Consider the following 6,950-nt stretch of genomic DNA (forward strand, 5'->3'; position numbering starts at 1 on the left):
CTGCCTGCTCCGTGGAACATTATAGCCCCATCGGTGCCTCTCCGCTGCAGCCAGTGTCTTGGTAGCAGCCGCTCTAGATGGGCCACCACTGCCATCAATCTACTGATATTTAAATTGCAAATATTACCATGTATCTTATTTGCTTAAAACACTTTACTGGCTCTGTACTTTTCACAAGATTCATTTTCTTCTCTTTGGCATGGCATGTGTGATTTCTGGCTGCTGTTCTACCTATGCCTGAGGAGTAAACCTCCAGCAATGCCTTAAATACTTGTGGTTTCTCACACACACTATGCTGTTTCTAGTCTCCAAGATGTTGCTGGAACCCCTCTTTACTTGAGGAATCTCTTCTTTTCTTCTTCTACCATCAAGGTAATTGAAAGAACATAGGTATTAAAGTCAAACAAATCCAAGGTTCAGGTTTTAGTCTCACCATGTGATGTTCCTAGAAAGTGAATCATAGAGAATTGGTCAAAATGTTACTCACAGCACTTTGCATGTGACTTATTATCAAACAGCCCATTTAATGAATTTGTAAAAATCAACCTCCTTGCTTTAGGTGAAATTTTAAACTCCACTAAATATCTATTTATGATATTGAGTCTTCATTCACTAATCTTTTACTGGCAGTAACACAGGTTTATATTCTAAATGAATTGAAGGATATATACAAATTATTACCCATAAGCTATTTCACAAAATTCAGAATAAATTGTAAGGGTCTTGTCTTTTCTTTCATATTTTTAATAAATATGCTAAAGGTAATTAAATACGTTATATCAGCTTAGAGTCCTTCAGACAGACTTAGACTTCCACCTAATAACAGTGGGAGACCTCAACACTCCGCTAACAGACAGGTTATCAAGACAGAAAATTAACCAAGATATTCAAGACTTTAACTCAGCACTGAATCAAATGGACCTACTAGACATCTACAGAGCTCTCCACCCTTAAATGACAGAACAAACATTCTTCTCATGGCACATACTCTAAAATTGACCCCACAATGAGATATAAAATAATCCTCAGCAAAGACAGAAGAACTAAAATCATACCAACCACTCTCCCAGACCCTGGCACAATAAAATTAATAATCAAGTCTAAGAAAATTGCTCAAAACCATACGGTTACATGGAAATTAAGTAACCTGCTCCTGAATGACATTTGGGTAAATAATGAAATTAAGGCAGAAGTCAAAAAGTTATTTGAAACTAATAAAAACAAAGATACAACAAACCAGAATCTCTGGGACACAGCTAAGGCAGTGTTAAGAGGGAAATTTATAGCGCTAAACACCCACATCAAAAAGGCAGAAATATCTTAATTTAACAACCTAACATCACAACTAAGAGAACTAGCAAACCAAGAGCAAACTTACTCCAAAATTAGCAGAAGACAAGAAATCACCAAAACCAGAACTGAACTAAAGGAGATTGAAACACACACACACACACACACACACACACACACACAAACATTAAAAAGATCAATAAATCTACAAGTTGTCTTTTTAAAAAATGAATAAAATAGATAGAACACTGGCTAGACTAATAAAGAAGAGAAAAGATCCAAATAAACACAATTAGAATGACAAAGAGGATATTACCACTGACCCCACAGAAATAGAAATAACCATCAGAGAATACTGTGAATACCTCTGTGCATACACACTAGAAAATTTAGAAGAATTGATAAATTCCTGGACATAGATACCCTCCAAAGACTACACCAGGAAGAAATTAATCCCTGAATAGACTGATAACAAGCTTCAAAATGGAATCAGTAATAAATAGCCAGCCAACCAAAAAAATCCCAGGACCAGACAGATTCACAGCTGAATTCTACCAGATGTACAAAGAGGAGCTGGTACCATTTCTACTAAAACTATTCCCAAAAACTGAGAAGTAGGGACTCCTTTCTAACTCGTTCTATAGGCCAGCATCATCCTGATACCAAAACCTGGCAGAGACACAACAAACAAAGAAAACTCAAACCAATATTCTTGATGGACATCAATACAAAAAATTCTCAACAAATACTGGCCAACTAAATCCAGCAGCATGTCAAGAAGCTTTCCATCACAGGCAAGTAGGCTTTATCCCTAGGATGCATGGTTGCTTCAACATATGCAAATCAATAACAGAACTAAAGATAAAAACCATATGATTATTTGAGTAGATTCAGAAAAAGTTTTCAATAAAATTCAACACCTCTTTATATTAAAAACTCTCAATAAACTAGATATTGAGGGAACATTCCTTAAAGTAATAAGAACCATCTATGACAAACCCACAGTCAACATCATACTAAGTGGGCAAAAGCTGGAAGCATTCGCTTTGAAAACAAGTATGAGAAAAGGATGCTCTCTTTCATCACACCTATTCAACATAGTATTGGAAATCTTGACCAGTGCAATCAGGTAAGAGAAAGAAATAAAGGGCATTGAAATAGGGAGAGAGGAAGTCAAACTATCCCTGTTTTCAGATGACATAATTCTATAATAGAAAACCTCACAGTCTGTCCAAAACTCCTTCAGCTGATAAACAACTTGAGCAGAATCTCAGGATACAAAATCAACATACAAAAATCACTAGCATTCCTAAACATTAACAACAGTCAAGGTGAGAGACAAATCACGAATACATTCTCATTCACAATTGCCACAAAAAGAATAAAATACCTAGGAATACAGCTAAACAGGTAGGTATAAGATCTCAACAAAGAGAACTACAAAACACTGGTCAAACAAATCAGAGATGACACAAATAAATGGAAAACCATTTCATACTCATGGATAGGAAGAATCAATATTGTTAACATGGCCATACTGCCCAAAGCAATTTATAGATTCAACACTATTCCTAGCAAACTACCAATGATATTCTTCACAGAACTAGAAAAAACTAGTTTAAAATTCGTATGAAACCGAGACAGAGTCAGAAAAGCCAAGGCATTCCTAAGCAAAAAGATCAAAGTTGGAAGCATCATACAACGCAACTTCAAACTATACTACTGGGCTATAGTAACCAAAACATAATGGTACTGGTACAAAAACAGACACATAGACCAATGGAAAAAAAAAATAGAAAGCACAGTAATAAGTCTGCACACTTACAACCATCTGACCTTCGACAAAGCCGACAAAAGCAAACAACGGGGAAATGACTCCCTATTCAATAAATAGTGCTGGAATAACTGACTAGCCATATGCAAAAGATTGAAACTGGGCCCCTTCATCATACCATATACAAAAATCAACTTGAGATGGATTGAAGACTTAAATGTGAAACCCAAAACTATAAAAAACCTTGGAAGACAACCTAGGCTTCTGCACAGCAAAAGAAACTGTCAACAGAGTAAACAGACAAGCTACAGAATAAGAGAAAATTTTTGCAAACTATGTATTAACAAAAGTCTAATATCTAGCATTTATGTGGAATTTCAACAATTTCAAGGAAAAAACATTAAAAAGTAGGCAGAGAACATGACAGACACTTCTCAAAAAAAGATACGCATGTAGCCAACGAGAATGTGGAAAAAAAAGCTCAATATCACTGATCATTAGAAAAAAGCAAATCAAAACTACGATGAGATATCATCTCACACCAGTTAGGATGGCTGTTATTGAAAAGTCAAAAAATAACACATGCTGGCCAGGTTGTGAAGAGAAAGGAATGCTTACACATTGTTGGTGGGTGTAAACTAGTTCAACCCCTGTGGAAAGCAGTGTGGCAATTCTTCAAAGAGCCAGAAACAAAACTACAATTCGACCCAGCAATCCCATTACTGAGTATGTACCAAAGGAATATAAATTGTTCTGTCAGAAAGACACATGCAAGTGTATGTTCACTGCAGCACTATTAGCAATAGCAAAGGCATGAAATCAACCTAAATGCCCGTCAGTGGTAGACTGGATAAAGAAAAAGTGGTATATATACACCATGGAATACTATGCAGCCCCAAAAGAGACATAAAACAGATCATATCCTTTGCAGGAACATGGATGGAGCTGGAGGCCATAAACCTTAGCAAACTAGAGCAGGAACAGAAAACTAAATATTGCATGTTGTCACTTACAAGTGGGAGGTAAATGATGGGAACCATGGACACATAGAGGGGAACAGCAGACATTAGGGCTACTGGAGGATGGACGGTGGGAGGAGGAAGAGGAGCAAGAAACATAACTAATGGGTACTAGGCCTAATACCTGGGTAATAAAATAATCTGTACCATAAACCCCCATGACAGGAGTTTACCTATGTCACAAACCTGTAGATGCACTCCTGATCCTAAAAGTTTTTTTAAAAGTGCTTATTGTCCAATGTGAATGGCACATATGTAAATACAAATTAATGGTGATAAAACTAATGATACAAATATAAGCAATATCCAGTAAGAGCATAGAGGAAAGAATGAATTTGTTAGTTTATGTTTATTTATTCAATAATGTATTTAAAGTTTCTCACAACATGAAATAAAAGGAAAAAATGAATATTGGAGTAGTAAATCCAGAGAAAAAAATAACTTTACATAGATAATTTGAAGTCAACAATATATGAGCGTACAGAATACATACTTAAGGTCTAGAAAAATGCCAGAATAAGCATTTGACCTCTAAACTTTTTGAAAGGTAAGAAAAATGAGAACATAATAAATTACACTATTTATACTATCTCCGAAGAAAAAGAAAATGAACGTTTTCCTAGTGCTGAAATGAAAGTTTTTCCTTGTAGGTGATCAAAAAAAGAACAATGTGCCATCCTCAACAACATCCATATATTAGATTGACTTCATAGGGCTATTTCTTATAGTGGTTGCTAGCATGGACCAATGATGACATAATGCCAAATTACATACAGTAAAAGCAGTTTTACAAGAGGACAGACCATATGGTCCAGATGTGTAAATTTCTGCTTGTGAAGCTTATTCTTAGGATTTTTTTTTTTTTTTTTTTGTATCTATAGGAACACATAGACTATATATCACTCAGGCAATCCTTTGCAAATTTATGTTGCCCAACGAAGCATTTGATGAGAATTAAGCAACAGTGAGTTCAAGGTTATAGTCCTTAACAATCACTTAGGGTGCAGCTATTTCAGTCTACTTATTAAATAATGCAAGTGCTTAACTCCCTCTGGGGTTGGGTTCAGAGGAAAGAGACCACGGAACTTGTACTAGTTTTAAAAATTGTGGTAAAATACACACACCATGAAATTTATCTTGACCATTTTTGAACGTACTGTTCAGTGGCAATAAATACATTCACATGGTTTTGCTACTAATCTACCTGCACAGAACCTTTTTTATCTTATAAATCTGAATCTCTGTGCCTATTATACAATAACTCCCTGTTCCTCCCTCCCTCAGTCCCTGCCAGTCACCATTTTATCTATCTCTATGAATTTGACTATTCTAGGTGCCCTCATAAAAGTGGAACCATACAGCATAAAAATATAGAATACTTCATGAATCTACATGTCATTCTTTCTCTGGGGCCATGCTAATTGTTTCTCTGTTGTTCTAATTTTAGTATATGTACTGCCCAAGCAATCACTTTGGCTGGTTTTGGACAGAAGAACAGGAGCTCATCAAACTTAAAATGGAGAAAGCTCCTGCACGAAGGCAGGATGGTATAGTAATACTATTTTCCTTGCACCTGAAGACTGGGACAAGAAGGGACACTGAATGAGATGAGGTTAAAGAGACAGGAAGAAGCCAAACTCTAAAGGGCTTTGTAAACCATGTTTCATTAAGAGCTTGGACGTACAGACAGTAAGAATGGAATAGGAAATTAAAATTTGTATTTAAGAAAAATAATTCCAGGAAAAAAAGGAGGCCTGGAAGAGGATAAAATCTAAAAAAAGACCAATTAGAAGGCAACGGCAAATATTTAGACAAGGTTTTCCTTCTACTTTTTTTTTTCCCCCAGCTCACCAGTATTGTTAGAGCAGGAATTACAGAATTGTACAGAACATGGGGAAATTTGTGTCTGTGCTTCTCATGTCCTTACTTCCAGTCTTCTGTTCCAAGCTTAGAAGGAAACTTTAAAAATATCTTATGTCACTAACAAGCAAAAACAAAACAAAACAAAAACACTAAAAAGTGGGCAAAGGATATTAGCCCTTTGTCAGATGAGTAGGTTGCAAAAATTTTTTCCCATTCTGTAGGTTGCCTGTTCACTCTGATGGTAGTTTCTTTAGCTGTGCAAAAGCTCTTTAGTTTAATTAGATCCCATGTGTCAATTTTTGCTTTTGCTGCCATTGCTTTTAGTGTTTTAGACATGAAGTCCTTGCCCATGCCTATGTCCTGAATGGTACTACCTAGATTTTCTTCTAGGGTTTTTATGGTATTAGGTCTAACATTTAAGTCTCTAATCCATCTTGAATTAATTTTCGTATAAGGGGTAAGGAAAGGATCCAGTTTCATCTTTCTACTTATGGCTAGCCAATTTTCCCAGCACCATTTATGAAACAGGGAATCCTTTCCCCATTTCTTGTTTCTCTCAGGTTTGTCAAAGATCAGATGGCTGTAGATGTGTGGTATTATTTCTGAGGACTCTGTTCTGTTCCATTGGTCTATATCTCTGTTGCGGTACCAGTACCATGCTGTTTTGGTTACTGTAGCCTTGTAGTATAGTTTGAAGTGAAATGCAAATCAAAACTACAATGAGATACCATCTCACACCAGTTAGAATGGCAATCATTAAGAAGTCAGGAAACAACAGGTGTTGGAGAGGATGTGGAGAAATAGGAACACTTTTACACTGTTGGTGGGATTGTAAACTAGTTCAACCATTATGGAAAACAGTATGGCGATTCCTCAAGGATCTAGAACTAGATGTACCATATGACCCAGCCATCCCACTACTGGGTATATACCCAAAGGATTATAAATTACTACAAAGACACATGCACACGTATGTTTATTGCGGCACTATTCACAATAGCAAA

General features: G+C 36.1%; 1 non-coding gene across 1 annotated transcript; it reads right to left on the reverse strand.

The window, feature by feature from the left end:
• Nucleotides 1–5,447: 5,447 nt before the first annotated feature.
• On the reverse strand, nt 5,448–5,554 carry LOC117066199. Its single transcript, XR_004430188.1, has one exon. It is a non-coding gene; the product is annotated as a U6 spliceosomal RNA (small nuclear RNA).
• Nucleotides 5,555–6,950: the final 1,396 nt, after the last annotated feature.

This window comes from Trachypithecus francoisi, unplaced genomic scaffold, assembly GCF_009764315.1.
Source record: "Trachypithecus francoisi isolate TF-2019V2 unplaced genomic scaffold, Tfra_2.0 Lachesis_group2, whole genome shotgun sequence".
Taxonomy (NCBI): domain Eukaryota; kingdom Metazoa; phylum Chordata; class Mammalia; order Primates; family Cercopithecidae; genus Trachypithecus; species Trachypithecus francoisi.